Source organism: Euprymna scolopes, chromosome 7 (genome assembly GCF_053919585.1).
Source record: "Euprymna scolopes isolate OS-2025 chromosome 7, ASM5391958v1, whole genome shotgun sequence".
In the NCBI taxonomy this organism is placed as follows: domain Eukaryota; kingdom Metazoa; phylum Mollusca; class Cephalopoda; order Sepiida; family Sepiolidae; genus Euprymna; species Euprymna scolopes.
Genome location: NC_136488.1, coordinates 89,261,807 through 89,281,668, shown reverse-complemented (window position 1 = coordinate 89,281,668; position 19,862 = coordinate 89,261,807). Strand labels below are relative to the sequence as shown.

Here is a 19,862-nt window from a genome sequence, read left to right as displayed (position 1 = left end):
GTTCTAATTTGAATTATTTCAACACCTGTGATAATACGTTTGGTGTTACAATCAATTTCGGATATTATTGAAACAATTTCGGCTAATTTTGCCGTGCATTGTTTAAAATGTTGTAATTTTTTTTTTACAGTAAATCTTCCAATAATTAGCAATCATTGTTTTTGTTTGTTTGTTTTTTTCTTCCAAAGATAAGAGTAAATTCTGTAAAACTTCGTTTTGATTAAATTAGATGCTACCAGATCAGGCAGGGATCCTCTATTTGTGCTTTAATCTAAACGTAGATTCAATGAACACAGCTTCTTTCCTAGAATTGCCCGCATGTAGAACCTTGTTCCGCTGGCTTGCTTTTCAGCTGACTACAACTTCAAGAATGCATAAAACGTTGATGTTATTTCTTTTGTTTTGTTTTCTTTTCCATTTGAAAAATTCAATCATGTTCTGCAAATCAAAAACGCTTTTCTTTCTACAAAACAATCAGTTCAAATACCATGAATAAATATTTGAAGACGTATAGATCTTGAAGAATAAAACCCGTTTGTGTTTATGGATTTGCGGACTATTATCCTCATTTTCATAGTTGTACTTGTGTAACCATGTTTCGACCAACTCATTCTCTGGCCTTCTGCAGGTGATTAACCGCGAAGGGATATTAATGCTGAGTCTCTTAACTGTACCCCCAGTAATTACTGCCTTCCATAGTTGTTGTTGTCTCGCCATGTTTTTGGCCAAATAATCCTTTAGCCTGCTTTGGGTAGGATTGAAACGGCTATCTTCAAACAATGCTCATCTGGAACCGAAGAGATTCAACGCCTCTATCCACTGCGCCACGGAACCGATAAAGGCGTTGAATTATGTTACTTGGGATACGGTTACAAGATTCAGCATTCCTATCTCATCGCGGTTAATTCCCTGAAGAAGGCCAGAGGATAAGTTGGCCAAAATATGGTGAAATAACAACTATAAAGATGAGATTAACAGTTCGAAAATAAATAAATAAATACACAAATTACTCGCCGCAAAGGATCCCAATAATTAAATAATATATAATCCAAACTTTTCTTCTAAAATTATTGAATTCATAATTAAATAAGCCTAAAATGATTGATACGCCGTTTAACAAATCCTAGTGACAAACCAGCCACTGATTAAAGCACATTCCCATATTTTATTTTATTCTTTTTTTGCAAACACCCGATTATCATTCAACACGGTAGTAGTGTTTGAATATATGGTTAAGTGGCAGTTTTAGTCATTTAGAACTGCTTTAAAGCTTCATCGCTCATTCCTTAATTGTCGACGAAATTTCAAATAACTATTATAGTTTATAGATCACCTTCTCAGCTATATTGTGAAAAAAAATTCATTTTCCGTTCAGTAAAACAAAAGTTATGATGAATTTACTGGTGTTCAAAGTCGTAAAATCATAAGGAGGTGAGCGACGTTTCTTACGACCGGTTTCCATAGCAACCACGTCGCTTCAGCGACTGCTGTTGCTACCAATTCACCGTTCTCGCGAAAAGAGAAGTAACAGGTGAAACAGACAGAATGAAAGAATGAAAGGGAGATAATTGGGGATATTTTTTTTAAACAGACCGTATATAATTATTACATGTTATGTTTATGGGGGCAACAAAATAAGGCTGAAATTAAACAAAGAACACGTGAATTTATTGGAAGCCTGAAAAAATAATAGATTACAATAGAAAAATGCGAGCATAAAAAGTAATATGGTTAAGCTTAAACATGGAAAAGGAAATGACTAGTTGTTAAAACTGTAAAAGAAAAGAACAAGATGTTCTAGTAAAAAATATAATAAATTCATAACTTAAAATATTGCAGTATTAAGAATTTTAAAAATTCAATTTCTAACATTATATAATCAATTCTTAATGCTGCAATATTTTAAGTTATAAATTTATTTTGTTATTACTAGACTATCTTGTCCTTGTCTTTTCCAGTTTTAATAACGAGTCTTTTACTTTTCCATGTTTAAGCTTAACCATATTACTTTTAAACTCGTAAAATATGTATATTTTACGTTTGTTTCGTTATTTCAAGATTTGCTATGACAATTTTCTGTCAGATTTCACGATCGAATCTAATATAAGGTATTTAGTTCTCTCTTACTGCATGAAATTTGACACCGGGGTCGGAAAGTGAGTTTGAGAAATAAACGCCGCCGAGGAAGATCACCCTGATTTGCAAAAAAGTGCCACATTCCCCGGTAAGGGCGCTCCAGACGATTAGCAATAAACTAACCCCTTTTCACAAAGAGAAGGCAAAGCCTGGAAGAGTGGACCTCCTAGAACTGCCCAGAACTAGCATTATACTGCACTCAACAGGAACCAGATCATTACAGGAATTCTATTGTTGATGTTGAGAGCCGAGGATAAAATTCCCAAAGCACTAGGATCTAATATAAACTAATTAACCTTCTTAATGTGTTTGATCAAAACAGAACTGGACAAATGATGAGAGATCCAGGCCGAAGGACATCAGAAAAAAAAGATCAAAACGAATGCCGGCCCTGAGGAGCACTAAGAACCCTCTAAAATATAGCTTTTCGCACTACACTCACACATGTTTCCCCGTTAACAGGAACCAAACGAATCAAGACAAGCAGAGTAAAAAAAAATAAAGTGAATTTCCCTGTTAAGAACTCTTCATTCAAAAATATAATAAACAAACCAAAAATAAGAATAGTGTGCTGGTCCATAACTCCTCCCACCAGATGAAAAAACAAAAATTTAAATTTAAAAAATATGTCTGATAAAATATTGTAAACCAAAAATCGCGCAAATTGATCAAGTAGTTTTACCTTTATAAAGAAAAACGATTTTTAAGTGATTAATAGAAATTCGTAGGCATTACGATAATGTCCAGAGTTGATTTTAAACTCTATTTCTTTATATTGTGTTAAGAGAGAGTCAACCAGTGATAAATTTGATTTTCCCCCGATGCTCCTCTTACTATGTTAAGAATGGCTTTCTAAACTCTCGCAACGGTTTAAATTTTTTGGAAGCATCTTCCTTGTGCTTCAAACTATTTTCTGGGTGGCGTTGAGAGATTATCGATCCTCGCTTAGCCATTAATTTTTTTTTCTTTATTCCTTTTTGAATAAAAATACCTTATCAATTTACGTGATTTTTGGTGTACGATATATTATTTTCATAACGGATGCGTATATCATAAGAATTTTTCTTTACTTTTGGCATTTTTGTTTGTTTGTTTTGTTTCTGTTTTCTTTATAGCTTTTTTTTTTCATGGGGAGAGGAAATTATGGATATGCACTAAAAATAAGAAAATCTATTTAACATAAAATGTTTGCTCAGTCTTTCACGCACGTGTCCTGTTTCACTCCGAAACAAGGCGTATTGTCTCTCGAATGCAAGCAGCTACTGTTTGGGATCCTGTATGCAGGTTCAGCATTCCTATATCATCGCGATTAATTCACCAAAGAAGGCCAGAAGATAAGTTGGCCAAAATGTGGTGAAACAACAACTATGAAGCACGGAGTTGAGCAGCAAGATGTTTATTCACTTTACATTTAGATCTCTGCATGTTTGTACAGACAATAAAGCAGGAAACAAACAGGGGAATTTCAAAATATAGCAGTTCGAGGGAGAAAAAACTAATAAAGTAGAAAACGCTTCGGCATTTAAAGACCTGAAAAGTAAAAGGGTGGAATTTTGATGCTTGTCGGGATAGTCGGGAGTATTTACGTCGAGATGGGGGGGTACTAACAGTGCTATGATTTCAACAGAAAACATTCCACTAAAGCTCCTGCAAAACAGAGGCAAGGATGCAACATTGCGGAGATGGGACAGGGGTTTGAGTTTGGCTGATAATGCGGGACCTATTAGATTGATGACTCGTTTTTGGACGCTGTCTAAAATGGATAGACTTCTGGGATGCACCAGCTCAGATGTGGCAACTATACTCCATGCATGGGCGAGTTGTGGTTTTCTAAAGATATAGGATGTTCTCTAGTGTGAGTAATTTTCTAGACCAGTAGAGGGAGCCAACCTTGCAGCCACCTTGACAATGTTCTCAATGTATTTGTTCCAATTCATGTTGCCCGTGAATGTTAAGCTGATGACTTTGAACGATGATATCTTAATTAGTGTTATTTTTCATAGCAACCTATATTTGCATATATATATATATAGGTTGGTCAACAGAAAGAAACTGTAGGTTTCGTGTATATTCGTGACATTTCAACATGTATTTTGTACATAGATGTGTACTTTTTGGTGTTGTTTCATGACGTTTCGGCCAACTATTCCTCTGAACCTCGTCAGGATAGGAACGTCGAATCTCCTAACTGCATTCTTAACAATTACTGCCTTCCATAGCTGTTTTTCGTCTCACCACGACAGACAAAAAACAGCTATGGACGGCAGTAATTGCTGAAAATGCAGTTAGGAGATTCGGAGTTCCTATCCCGTCACAGTTAGCAACTGACGAGGTTCTGGATATGACCTTAAACTATATCCGATGGTGAGGCCCGAGCTTGCCGGCTTTAGGGAGTGTGCAGCCGCCCTTTAATTGCTATTGCTTCCAGGTCCACTCTGACCCGGAGTGGTAGTACCTGTTAGGGACCCAACTTTGGGTTAAATATAAACCGACTTGAAAAAAACAAAAAAACAAATATATTCTATTAAAAAATTGTTCTTCAAAATCACTGGATTCGGCATTAAATAACCTGAAAAGGATTGATATGCCGTAAAACAAAATCAACCAAACAACCAACCAACTGACGAAGTCCAGAGGAATAGTCGGCCAGAACGTCTTGAAACAACAGCTCAAAGATGAGTCTAATAGTCCGCAATAAATAAATGAATAAATAATACTCATCTCAATAAACATTCCAATTAATTAAATAATATATATTTTTTGGTGGTTGGTGTATTTATCGCTAAATATTTATTCGCCCTTAAGACACGATGACAGAATAGGACTCAAGGTTAAATTAAATATGGGTTATCAAATGCATACATGCTGAAGAGCACAAAATCACACTGTTGTTTACCGACATCGATCCCTCCAACCCCTGTGGCAAATTCTTTCTTTTTAATTTGTAGCAGGGAGTGCGAAGAATCAAGAGATGTTTCAAACATCATGAATTGATCCCGACTTTTCTCGTTTAATTCGATAAGTATAGTGCTGCTTGGGAAGAATACTCCCCCTCACCGCACAGCATTAAAACTGGTTTACATATATACACTTAGTTATCTAGTGCGTGGTGGGGGTGCTAGTCTACACCGCCGTTTGCGCACGTGTACTTAGGTATTTGCGTGTGCGTGAAAGCGAGTTTTCCTTTATATATAGTACCGTTACTATTACCGTGTGTGTGTGTGCGTGTGTGTGTGTTTGCTTCAAGACAGACAAGGTTAGTGAAGCCAACAAGAAACATCTTTTTATCTCTTTTGTTTTGTGTGGGTTTTGTTTTTTATTGTATTGTTCATATTTTATAGGGGAGAAGGGTTGTCAGGTCTTGCATAGCATAGAGAATTGCCCTAATGACATTTAGAGAAGTATGTCAACGGCAGTTGTACAGAACAGATGCGTGCCGGGGCGCCATCGCCGAGTTGGAATGGTTCTTTATGTCTATATTCGCATGTTGCTATGTGCGTGAAGTAATATATATATATATATATATATATATATATATATATATATATATATATGATATCGAGCACATATAAATGTATATAATGTTGAACACATATATGAATATAATGTCGAGCACACACACATATAATCTCATCCCTTTCAAAGTTTTCTTTGGTCATATAAGCCTTTAATAATGCGTTAAAAAATTATCTCTTTTTTTTTCTAGCATTATTATTATTTACTCACAAGGAGTAGTCACACAGGGCATCGTCAAAGATTTTTTTTTTTTTTAAACTTGTGGAATTCGCTGGGTCTGTGTGACAACAAGTCTCCCCAGATTTCCAGCACTTTCCATCTCTGTTGATAAAAGTTGCAGATGGATTTGTGTTGTCGTAGCCGCCGCTTACCATTGATTTTTCGTTAGTGACGACCATGAGTCTTCACTGAAATTTGGGTGGCAACAAGCTTCCCCAAGGTCCCCGTTCTCTTTGCACTCGTTCAGCGGAGGTCTGATTAGTGCTCTTTCTCTTCGGTCTTTCCATCCTCCTTAACTCTCCTGGCTTTCGTTTCGTGTCAGTTTTTGGTGACACACATACAAAAAAAAAATTAGTTTTTCTGATTCCATGTGATGCGCCTTGATGTTTTACATCCATAGCGTTTTCTGCATGTCCACTGTGTCGGTAGTTCCTCTGTGTTCGCATTTAAGGGTTTTCCTTACTGTTATCCGTTGTACTTTATCAGTCATCCCTCTGATTCCGATCTCTCCCATTCTCTTTTCAAAGTTTTTATTTTTTTTAGTATTGTTCTTAGCCTTCCTACTATTAGTGATGTTATCCTGATTTTTTTCATCTTCCCTATTACTTTGAGCTCTCTGGCAAGTTCAGTTTATTTGTTCCGCTTCTGCGTGTCCTTGATTTTCACTCTATGATATGCTGGAACTAATTACTGCTGCCGGTTTGTGCGTGTACTATTTGCCAGGGTGTTCAAACGTAGTGACCGTTAGTGGTGGAAAGTGGGTAGAGTTTGATTATTTAAGGGCGGCCCAACAAGAACTTGTTCACATTAGACTTGAAGACGACTGTTGTAGTTAGATGGAAACCAGGCCAGCGGAACAGACATCCACAGGCGGACATTTCTAGGAAAGAAGCTCTGTTCATAAAATTTGCGTTTATATATTGACAGAGATAGGGAGTGGAGGAGAGTGTTGATAGTGGTTAGACCTAGACTGTGCTTTCGTGAAGGTTTTGCAAAAGAGACCATAAATTTAAGCTAAGCCTAGCACTTTCCGTAAAAATAACGATACAGCAGTGACAGAATTGCAATGTCTCTTCTGTGGAGGAGACGTTGCAGGGAGAAGCAAAGGGAATCATCTACTAGGTTTAGAAGCCGGTGTTAAACTCTGTCAATATATTATAGGGTTCACCGAGCAGCTCCTACCCAGATCTGGCAATAGTATTCCATATTATTTGGCTTTTTATACAGATAAAGGATTGTGATAGGAATGAAATGAATTATTGCATTATTCTATTGCTCCAGGAGCAATAGAATAATGCAATAATTTTTCCCCCAGCGACCTTAACAAAAGTCTTCCAGTTAAGGTTAGGAGTGATGGTCAGCCCGAGAAGCTTTTATTCTGACAGTTATGTTTTTACTTGGAAAGTGAATATGGGAATAATAACAAATGGATTATGTGAAAACTCTCAGGTGATGACGTAATAAATTAGAAAGATAGTTTTGAATATCGATGTGGAGTTTAGTAAGTTGGGTTGGAGAGCTCAGTCGAGTATTGCCATTTATTAGCCGGGTCGGATATGTAATGAGGTAATCCACTCGCTGGAGATTGTGAGGGGGGTGCATAATAATTAGACACTGGGTGAAATTGCAACCCCGACAGAATAATTGAAGTATTAAAGATTATCAAATCATCAACTTTGTCCGGATTTGTTTAGAAGTAAAAGAAATGATACGATGACAAAAAGTATGTTGTTTGTGTATATGTAATACACACACACACACACACATGGACACCCACGAGACGGTATATACATCCGAACGTTTTTTTTATGCATACATGTAAAGACACTGCAGAATATTTTCTATATACACGATTGATATCTCACCATGTTATACAAACTCCCACTACATTACGTATTCATTTTGATGCTGTAACCAAGACATAACATTCGTTCCCAGCATTATCATGTTTGACACACCGGTCCCCGTTAGATCGCCGAAGTTAAGTAACGATCAGCCTAGTCAGTACGAGATGGGTGACCATTTGGAACTTTCAGGTGCCGTATGTGCTCTCCGCTTATCTCGGCATTGCTTCCGGTCGCCCTGGACTTCTTGCCACTTTACTACAACCGGTGCCGATTCAGGAGAGGTGTAGTTGGAGATTGCACAATCCTTGCTACATAATTACACGCGTAGCTGTTCCTACAGGGGGTATCCTTTGTCTTTCAAGACTGAACGGAGGAATCGACCGAACTAAGAGATATACACATTCAACATTATAGAGACAATCTATAATATAAATCTGACCTGTCTGTTTAAATGTATGTATGTATGTATGTATGTATGTATGTATGTATGCCTAAAACTTTCGACAGAGGTTACGGATTTTCACGAAATCAGCATCAGTTTTAAGCTAGACCCTTCGGACCCTTCGGACAACAAATATTAGAAAATTGGCTAAAACATTTATTTCTTCACCCTCAACTGGGCAGTTTTCTACAAGGAGGGGGTCACTTTTTTTCGCCGATATTTTCGAAAGTCATCCCTCTTTTCGATTGACTGGCCTTAATTAGAACCTTCGCCACTTCCGGCTTGGCAATAGCCGCAACGGCAAAGCGGTCACGTTTTTTCTTGTTTGGTTTTTGGGTTTTTTTCACGTTTTTTTTTTCTCTCCTTATCGGTACGAGTTCGAGCCTGCCTGCCTGCCTACTACCACTTTATTTTTTTTATTTTTATTTATTTACTTGCTCAACACACATATCCAAACACCCGGGCAACGCCGGGCACCCTGGCTAGTTTTATATATCGGACGTCAAACAGAAAAAAGACACTTTCATATATATATATATATACTCGTAAATATATGAACACATCCTATAGAGGAGTAAAAAACATATATATCGAGAAAAGACAAGCGGAATAAGGAGTAAAATAGAGAAAAGGAGACTGAAATCGCTGCTGGTCGGGTGGTTATTGACGATCTGCGGAGGCGAAGTCTTCTCCCTCTTCTTACTTCTAAAAAAAAGTCGAACTTTATAGAACTGTCACTCTATACTGATAGCGGGTAGCTTTTTTAGCAATGTGAACTGACAAATTAAATGCCTTATTCCTCTATTAAGAAAAGTGGTGTCGACGTTATCATTTTCCTTTGCGACCGAGTCTACATACAACGTGTTGGCTCCGTTAGATCGAAACAGATAACTACGTTACAGTCTACATATATGGAGAAGTATAAGAAGGCTATATCAGTGCAGGAAGCCGGCTGTTGTATTGGTGTGACGTATGAATAAAAATGAACAAATGAAAGAAGGTCTTATTTGTTTTGTTATTTTATTTGACTTTGTATATCCATTTATTTTTTCAAGATAATCACAATACAAATCAGGAAATATGAACTCACTTTTTGATGTAACCGGGATGGTGGAGGTCTTAATATTTCGAGAATACATCTCTTTTTAAAAGAAAAAGGGAGCAAAGAATGTCCTTAAGAGAAAAACACTGAAATATCTTAAGGCGAAAATCTATTTCCGCCTTGCGATATTTCAATGATTTTTCGGTATTTCAATGTTTGTCTTTCGTTTCCATTTTCGTTCATACGTCACGCCAATACAACAGACGGTTTCCTGCATTGGTATACCTTTCTTATACTTCTTCATATTTTTTTACCAGCAATGCTTCAAGCAAACCACCTTTCTTTCTCTTTCTCATATATGATATAAAGCTGTGTGTGTGTGTGTGTGTGTGTGTGTGTGTGTGTGTGTGTGTGTGTGTGTGTGTGTGTGGTCACAAATAGGCTCCTATATGATTGACTATTTTAAAAAACTGATTACATATAATGATAGAATATGTATCGAGACACAGGAATGGTTATGTTTGATCTGGCAGAACGGTGGTTCATTAAAATTGTGGGGTCTGCGTTCGCGCCTGGTCCACAAAGTATGGAAATAAAAAATTAAAAAATTAAAAAAAACGTTTACAAGTGTTTTTAATATAGATGTACATAATAACACTTTGATAAGTATGTTTTAACTTAAATAGGGATTGTATAATAAAATTGTGGGGTCTGCGTTCGCGCCTGGCCTCCATAGAATGCAAATAGGCACAAACTTTAATAAAGACTTTTCATGTCTCTCTGTAAGTATACTTTGATAATTATGCTTCAGTTTGAAGAAATATGGTATAATAAAATTATGGGGTGTTCGTTCGCGCCTGACTTCCATAGAATGGAAATATGTCACAAAATTTAACGAGGTTTTTTAATATAGATCCACAGAATATTGTGATAAGTGTTTCAGTGTGAAAAGGTAAATTATGGGGTGTCTCTATTTTATTTTTACTTTCATCATATTTTGCTATGGTTTTAATACCCCTAAATTCGAAGCTATCTCTTTACAACCCTTCCTTTTCATAACCTATCATACTTTCATAAATCAGTCCATTTTCTCTAGGTTGTTTTTGAACCGAGTCAACGACGGGTACTTTTGCTAGTGTATATATATATATATATATATATATATATATATATATATATTTGTCCTACCATAAAAAAAGATAATGAGTGAAAAAAAGGGGCCATAATAATATTTAAGATTGAATTATACCAATGACGATTTTTTTTTTAAATTATAAATTCCGCCAAAATCTAAGCGGGGTGAAATTATAATGGCCCGTTTATCTTAATAAATTATTTCCGATTTCAAAACCGGAAACTGTAACCAAGTAGACTTTTTCTCTTTAGCCGGATTGTTTGTCTATACATAATATAGGTGTCTGCCTGTGAATGGTGTATTTTAGTCATTTTTACAGACGAGCGTGTGTATATCTACGTTTCAAATAATATAAACTTTATCGTAGATTTGAGCGCCTGCGCAAAATAAGAAAAAAACTTGATTGTTCGCGCATGTTTCAGATCAAATTTGTTTTTATTTTATTTTTTATTTTTTTCTTACTTTTCTCTTTTATTATTTTATTTCTTTTTTCTTTTTCTTGACTTTTTTATGGTAACTGAACAAAAGAACTTAGTCTATGAAAGTTGACCTTTGACCTTTCGACATTCAGCCTTCTCTTCTAAGATTAAAGACGCGTATATTTTCTTTAGTAGGTTTGGGTGACTAATGCCTCTATATATTATGCCTCGACACACGTACCCTAAATCGGTGAGACGGGACCCCATCTAGGAGACCCCATTTTTATATAATATTCTTTTATTTTTCAACACAAAAATTTCTAAGGATTATCCGATTTTATTAGATTTTATTATATCAGTAAAAACTGATTAAACTTTGAACTTTTATCCGTTGCCCCTCGAGCGGAGGTTAAATCGACTAGAAACGTTGTAAGGATAATATCTAAGATAGGAGGCCGTAGTTCGAATAATACAAAACGTACAAAGTTAACATCTTCATCTCAAATTTTCCTAAACATTAACGTTGAAGGAACTTTTATAAATCGTGGTTCTTATTTTTCGCTTTTTCAGTGCAAGTTTTTAAGTTTTCAAATATTCTCTGTAAAAGGTTCTCGTTCATTATTGACAGGTTTTGTTTGCTAGGACATCAGGTATGACGTCATTTTTAAGTGATTAGGCCTACTGTTATGTATGTCACGGCTTCATTTTATTAATTAACCGATTAACCAGAGAGCATCGTGAATTGAATTAGTTTTGAAGACATCTCTCCATCGCATTTATTCGAGCAAACGTTTTAAGCCTGCTCTCGGCCTTCTGAGGAGATCCGATTAAATTCCCTGATATTTGCATATTAGTTTTGCAAAAAGACATTTTATTAATTAACCGTTAGTTGTTGTTGTTGAATAAATTTTAATTATTTATTTGTAAATCAATAACCAAACAAATTTTAAAAAGTTTGATAACCTTTTATAATTTTGTTTTCTTAAAATGATATTTTGTAATTAATAGGAATTAATAGAAATATATTTGAATTTTGAATATACAGAGTGACCCACTTAATAGTAGCCTGGAAAATTGTAGTAGAGAGGAGGAACATTCTTTTATTGTTTAAATTACCTGTGGCATTGTTTAAATTACTTGTAGTGTAATAAAAGATGCTTGGAGTGTTCCCCGTCGACATCTATGCGTTTCTGGGCACGTTTAACAATAGTTGCAGATACTGCTTGTAGATCTTCTCTGATGGTTCTCCTGATAGCGTTGGTAATGCTCTCCTTTAGTTGGTCTAGATTGTGAGGATTATTTGCATAAACTTTTTGTTTTTAAGTCCCCCAAAATAAAAATCACATGATGACAAGTCCGGGGAACATGGTGGCCATAACCCTTTGCTTATTGTTCTCACTTGCGTAAACATATCATGGCCTCGTGTTTGTGATCTGTGAAGCGTGTGGCATGTAGCGCCATCTTGTTGGGAAAAGAATCGCATTTTGCCTTGTGTTGGTCGTTAAAAAAAAGATTAAAGGTTGGGCTAATTTAAAGTGGGCCACCCTATAGAACCGAGTATTATTTGGCAACGCAGATGTGAAAATCAAACTTTTTTACCAAAAAGTAAAATACGAAAATTACAAAAAAAAAAAAAAATTACCTTAGAAAACACGTAAATGGGTTTCGCATAATTTTTTGTGTTGTTGTTGTCTGTTTAATCACGTTTTTAACATTTTTAATATCCTCCCAGATAAGTTTTTTCCGCAATCGGTCATTCATTTCTTAAACCTTTCTCTGTGAATGTTTCAAAATGTGCCATTTCACTACTCATAATATGAGAATAATTAAGTTTGAATTTTAGGATTTTGTAGACATTTTCGTTTCTTTTATATTTTTAAGAAATTATTGTAGCCATTCCTTCGAAGAAAGATTTGTTTTTAATTTTTCGTTTGATAAAAAACGATAACTAATTTACCTGTGCAGGCTAATTAGTTATTCGTTTCCTTTCTAATGTTATTATTTTGTTAATACTGGATTTTCGTAATTAAAAATATTTCCTTTAATATCATTAATTGAAACAGGCTCACTGAAGGGTTTTGAACTTAAATAGATTCTTTATTTTTCATGATATTTTATGTAATTTTCACACAATCTGACTAAGACATTGAGTAATTGTTTTAAAAATGTAAAATTCAAACAATCTTTATTTATAAAAAAAAAAAGAATGTCTTTTAAATGTTGTCCATTTTCAGCTTCACAGATTTGTGCTCTTTCCAAAACATTATTCATGACAGATTGCAGAATCTCTGGATTGCGATTTAACTCCCTTATTTTGTTCCACGAGCTGGAAGACCTCGAAACGTCAAACCCGAAACCTTTCAAAAATTGAAAGAAACCATCATAAACGAAATAAGGATGTTAAATCGCAATCCATAGTCTGCAATCTGTCAGGAATAAGCAAATAAATGAATAATTACTGGGATATATGCGAAGCTGAAAATAGGCAACATTTAAAAGACATTTTTTTTCATAAATAAAGATTGTTTGAATTTTGCATTTTCTTTTAAATTTCTCAATGTCTTAGTGTTAAACTTTCAGAAAGATATTATCAAAGATAAAGAATTAATTCAAGTTCAAAACCCTTCAGTGACTTTTTGAAAACTATATATATATAAGTAATTATGACAGCCGCTTTAAGAAACTCGTTTTTTATAGTTGAGCACTTTCAGTTGAATTAAGTCAGTCAATTTAGCTCTTATGCATAGATCATCGTATAACGATTAGATCATTGTCTGACTGACGTAAATGACATTTAAAATTAAAATGTTTAAATTCAACGTTATTGTTGTAATATTTTGGAATTATAATCGGGTATGATCCCACACAGTCGGACGATTCTATTTATAAACGGTGCTGCTAAGAACTGACGAATCAAATTAATTCACGTTCTGCTACCAACCAATCAGAAACCAGAATTGCTTCATAAATATTAAACCTTTTCTGGGGCAATTTCACGTGTTCTTTTCCCGGGTTTCGACACGGTAAGAATATTTTGTTCTGTGGAACTGTCTACTACAAACAAGTCACCTACCAGGACTTGTGTGTAACAGCGAACCACCTGAAACTGTTCTGAATCTCAAAATGGCTTACACTTCTAGAGGTTATGGGCCCAGCGTGCGTCTTTATTTCGATGGATCCGAATCAAAATTCGAATTGCGGCAAGTTAAATTTCTCGGATATCTACAAATCCAAAAGCTACACAAAGTACTACAAACACAACCTGAGAACAGAAACGACCCGACTTCATTGAAAAGAACGCAACTGTCTTTGCAGAATTAATACAGTGTTTAGATGACCAAAGTCTATCACTGGTAATGAGAGAAGCCCTGGACGACGGCTGCAAAGCATTAAACATATTGAGAGAGCATTATTTATCGAAAGGAAAACCCAAGATTATTTCTTTATACACTGAACTGACCTCTCTAAAACGAATGGAAGCCGAAACTATTACTGATTATATTATAAGAGCCGAGACAACTGCAAATTCTTTAAAAATGTCTGGTGAAATTATAAGTGACAGTCTGTTAATTTCCATGGTCCTTAAGAGATTACCGAGTGATTCCAAGCCATTTACCACCGTGATAACCCAGAAAGAAACCCCCATGATTTTTAGCCAATTCAAGGTAACACTCAGAAGTTACGTAGAAACTGAAAAAATGATCACAGAAAAAAACGAATCCACAAATATCATGAAATTTAAAAATACACACATAAAAACACCAAAATCGAACTATACCCATGCCAGGAATAAAAAACGCAACTTTGCCAAAAGCAGGTCTTTTCCTAAGAAAAGTACAAAAATTATTTGCTATAATTGTGGACGACCTAATCACAAGAGTTTCCAATGTAGATACAGGACTCAAAATGGCGACTACATTAAAAATGTAGAGAGCTCTGTTAGCGAACATACATTTTTATTTTCGTGTACATTTGATGCTTCAACAAACAATAATTTTCTTGTCGATTGTGGGGCCACGGCACATGTGATTACAAAGGAATCTGATTTTATCAATTTTGATCCCAACTTTAAGCCACAAAATCATTTTGTAGAACTAGCTGACGGGAGTCGAATCAATAATATCGTTTTGAAAAGAGGTAATGCGAAAATCTCGCTAAAGAACAATAAAGGTGAAAACGTAGAAAAGTATTCTTTACCGTAAATCTGAGAGCACCCCTTAGCAACAAATCTTGCTTTGTACTGTTCTACGCCTGATGCTGTACTCTTTTTTGTAAAACCCCATCTGGTAGAAATAACATGTTTATCTCTTGGTAGAGGCACTACCGTATAAGTGGTAGCAGAGCGTGGTTTCGATCCACTTCTAGAGTTATTTTCACGCGGTTAACGGTAGTCGAATGGATACGGTCTTTTCTAATCGAGCCAGAGATAGCTCGTGCTGCCGAGTTCGAATCTGCCGACTGGTGTTAATCGTGACACCCTGCACTGCAGATTCCCGAAAGGATGAAACACTAGTGTCTGTAGGCATTTAATTATTATTATAGTAAAAAAATAATATATATATATATATATATATATATATAAGTAATATTTTGTGCGTGTATGTGCATAGGTCTTACATATTTTTAATGTTATACTATATATGTTTTTAATCAGTTCAGATGAGGTGTCATAATTTGTGTATTCATTTTTTTCTGCAGGCTGTTGTCCTCATCTTCATAGTTGTTTCACCACGTTTCGGCCGACCAATCCTCCAGCCTTCTTCAACGGTTAACCGCGACAGGGTACGAATGCTGATTCTTGTAAGTGTATCCCCAGAAAACACTGCCTTCCATAGTTGTTGTTCCTCCAACTAAACCTCTGGCCTTATTTGGGTAGGATTGAAACCACTATCTTCAGACAATGCTCACCTAGAACCAGAATACTCAACGCCTCTATCCACTGCACCACGGGCCCCGAAGAGTGATCAGGGTTGGATTTTATGGTCTTATAAATCCAATTTTTGTTTTCTTATCTGGTCTTCCATTATCAGGTCCGTAGTGAAAATATATAATATTTCGGAGCCCATGACGCAGTGTATAGAAGCGTTGAGTCTTTACGGTTCCAGGTGAGCATTGTCTGAAGATAGTGGTTTGAATCCTATCCAAAGCCGACCAGAAGACTAATTGGCCAAAACCTGGTGAGACAACAACTATGAACGACAGTAATTTCTGGGAATACAGTTATAAGACTCAGTATTCTTATCCCGTTAACCATCTGAAGAAGGCCAGAGGAGGATTTGGTCGAAACGTGATTACACAACAACAACTATGAAAATGTGTTATTGCTAGTCCTTTATTGTAATGATTACACATTCTCCTCAAAACTAGTTAAATATAAACTATATTCTAACGCATGACCTGATATTTTTCATGATTTTCCCTTCTTTTAAATTTTGTTTGTTAGGTTTCCTTATCTTATGTTATTTATTTTGTTTTATTGGTCCCCCAACAAAAGAAGGGCCTGTAAATTTACCCTTGTCCGTTCGCCGCACTTTTCTCAATAACTACGTCTTGGAATTTTGTGAAATTTTGCACAAACATTAAACATGATATGAGTAAAAATGTAACAGAAAAGATATTTCGGGAAAACTCGGTTGGCCTCCTTAAGGGTGACTTTCGGGTTAAACTGGCTTAAATTGACACTTTTGTGCTTAATAAAAAAAAAATTGATGTATTTGATTTTCATAAAACTTTCTTGAAAAGTTGGAACTAATTGATTTCTTGTTGTGGGGACATACACACCCTCATTAATCACTTATAAGATGGACGTATCCATTTGCCATATAAGCAGCAAGTATAGACCGCTCAATGAGCGCTATCCGGATGTCGTACAGAGACGACTCCCCACGGACTTACTAATCTTCCTGTATCACTAACCCTGTTCTGGATATAAATGTTTTTCGTATTCTCACCAGTCGTCGTGTTTTCCTGTTTTCACCTTTTCCCGACTCCACTACAATGGCGACAAGGATGTAAAAAAAAAAAGAACTCACGCGCAAAAACTTCAACTCTCCAGTTGTACGAAATAGTCAATCGCAAACTTTTAAGTTACAACGCAAAATTTCAAAAGTTCAACGACGAAAAATTGCAACATAAAAAAGAAAAGTCTACACTTAAATGTATCTACTCAAAGAAATTGTAAGTAGAATTTATCACAGCACAAGCAGTAGGCCAGGCATATAAAATCAACAGTAGGTTCTTTGATATGACAGGGACGCGTTCGAAATGCACGTTTCTGTTTAGAGCACAATCGAAGCATGATACTTGACTTTTTCATTTTAAACTTTAATTCGCGCCATTATATATGTAAAATAATTTTATAAAATCAACAGTAGGTTCTCTACAGTGCAATGGAGACTACAAAGTATTATGGACCAAGTCAGGAATGCATGTGAAGCTTTCTCTCGCTGCATTGCAATGGGTCCACAACTAGAGCAGGCAATCAATTAATTTGATAGAAAAATGGGCGATTTCATCGATTTTCAACGATGACAATGAAAATATGAGAGTGTGAAGCATTCGTTGACCATTCATTCAATCGCGGGCAATGTCAGGTATCCGTGCTATTAGAAAAATAAGACTGAGATAAAAGTGCTTTGAGATGAGAATGGATAATGTGTATCATTTGGACTACTGCTCTCACATCGAGTCTTATTGTTCGATTTAACTTTCGGGTTTCTTCAGACGTCTCTTGTCGAACTCGGGAATCTTTCAGTCGAACTCGGAATTTCAGAACGGAATTTCGAACTGAATCATTTATTTAATACTTGAAGGTAGCATGCTCTCGTTCAGTCAGCCTTAATCGAATTGTAATCTTATAATAGTAGTGACTGCATTGAGGATTGAACCTTCAACCTCCAGAAGAGTGTCACTGAATTTTAATCAAGTACTTTATCTTTTCCACTAACGGGTACTTGCGGACAATTCTAGTACGAGTAATTCGAAAAAATTATTCGAATCCAAATAATGCAAATCAGATAAGACTGCTACCCATCCTTATGTTGTCAGTCGGGGGGTATTTAGGCTTACAACTAACTTTTATGACCTTGCATTATTTTTATGTTTATTTATTTATTTATTTTAATTTTTATTTTGCTTTAGTTTTTGTTTATGTTTTGGGATTCCGTTGGTCTTTTTGGGTGAGAGGATTTTATTGATTTTATTCATCTTTATTTTAAATGTTGTCTAATGTTTAAAATTTTTGAAATATTCTTTATATGGTTGTTACTTTTGTAAATTTTTCGTTCATGTTTCACTTTTTTTCTCTCTTTTTTATTTATTTATTTTTTTTTTTTTTTTTGCGCACAAATGAAGTAGGAAGGTACGAAGTATGGTTACCAAGTAAAAGACTGAGAAGCAAGCAAAAAAAAAATACGGAATAAAAAAATGAAAATAAAGAAAAATATTTGCAAATGTTATTCATTAGGCAAACACATTCCTGTAGGATTACCTGCCCCACGTTACGCTAGAATGGTTATGCCAAATTAATATTAACGCTCTCAAATGCGCGCTCACTACCTCTGTTTCGCTCGATATAAATTTTATATATATATATATATATATATATATAAAATTTATATACATTTTATATATATATATATATATATATTAGACGAATAAAAAATAAGATAATATATATAACCATTCAGACATGTATACACACACGTATACATATGAATATATGCATATATACACATATATTTATGCATATATATACACATATTTATACACGTACGTATATATTTATTTACACACACACACACACACACATATATAAGGTGTCTTCAATAAGTGTCCATTTTTTTTGTACAGGCATTTAAAATTGCCATAGACTCTAGAGAATTCAGTATTTTATTTGTTATATGAGATGACTAACCTTTTTTTTTTTCTTTTCATTTCAGATTCGAATGAACAGCTACAGCAGAAATTGGAATACACCCTAATAAAACCTGATTGTCATAGTTGGGGAATTTTAAAAATGCAATCTGGACGTTAAGACACTTTAGAAGAATGATATTCAATAAAATTCTGTATTAAACTTTGAAAAATGCCATAAGAACGTATGGAATGCTTCAGACAGATTTTGGGTCATCTTACATAATGGAGGGATTAAAGGAAGACAGGGCCTTTGTGACGGATGACGGTGTTGGAGGAGTAAAGAAAGTCAGAACACCAGAGTTGATTGGTCAAATAAAGAATTTCAGGGATAAGGACGATCGTGTGTCAATAGAGACAATAAATGCACAGTTTGATGTCAGTTTGGGAACTGTATACACAATTATTAGCGAGGAACTGAAGATGTGGAAGATTTACGCGAAGTTTGTTCCTATGGTGCTCAGAGACGATCAGAAGAAAAAAAGACATTGTCATGACCAAGATGGGAATCAAGATAGTTCCTCACCCTCCCTATTGTACAGACCTTGCTCCCTGTGACTTTTGCTTATTCCCTAAGCTCAAGGAAAACCTTAAAGGCTGCCGTTATGAGATAATTGAAGAGATAAATGAGGCTGTGACGAGGGTCATTGACACGCTCACACAAAAGAACTTCCACGGGGCCTTCCAAAAGTTATGGGAACGACACAACAAGTGTATTGCAGCCGGAGGAGATTACTTCGGAGGGAACCAGAGTTTCATGTGGTTATTATCAATAAAAGTGCCCATAAGAAAAAATGTCTGGAAACTTATATATATATATATATATATATATATATATATATATATATATATATATATATATATATATATTCATAAGTTTTTATTCTGGTCGCAATTCAAACTAATGCACCTAAGTCATATGGATATATTTGTTTTATTTTTGAAGTCGCACCTTTATAACATATAAAAATCGATAGAACATTAACTCTATAATAATATATACGAAATCTGCAAGAATTAAAATATCATATTTAAGCGTATTTTACGACCGGGATAGGACGAGCGTCCCTGCCAGCTTAGATAAATACTTTTGCAGTTTTAACAAAAAAGCTACAATAATATTAGAGCGTCTTTATTTCCGCTGAACATTCAAAGAATGTCAACATCAATATATTACATATGAATGAGTCCC

The 19,862-nt window shown here is 35.2% G+C and overlaps 1 long non-coding RNA gene across 1 annotated transcript in view; it reads left to right on the top strand.

The window, feature by feature from the left end:
• The window catches only part of LOC145280238 (uncharacterized), a 357,840-nt gene extending 338,397 nt beyond the window's left edge, over positions 1 to 19,443 (top strand). The window contains exon 5 of the long non-coding RNA XR_013868586.1: positions 18,697 to 19,443. This is a non-coding gene — a long non-coding RNA (uncharacterized LOC145280238). The remainder of the gene's footprint in view (positions 1 to 18,696) is intronic.
• The last annotated feature ends 419 nt before the right edge of the window (positions 19,444 to 19,862 follow it).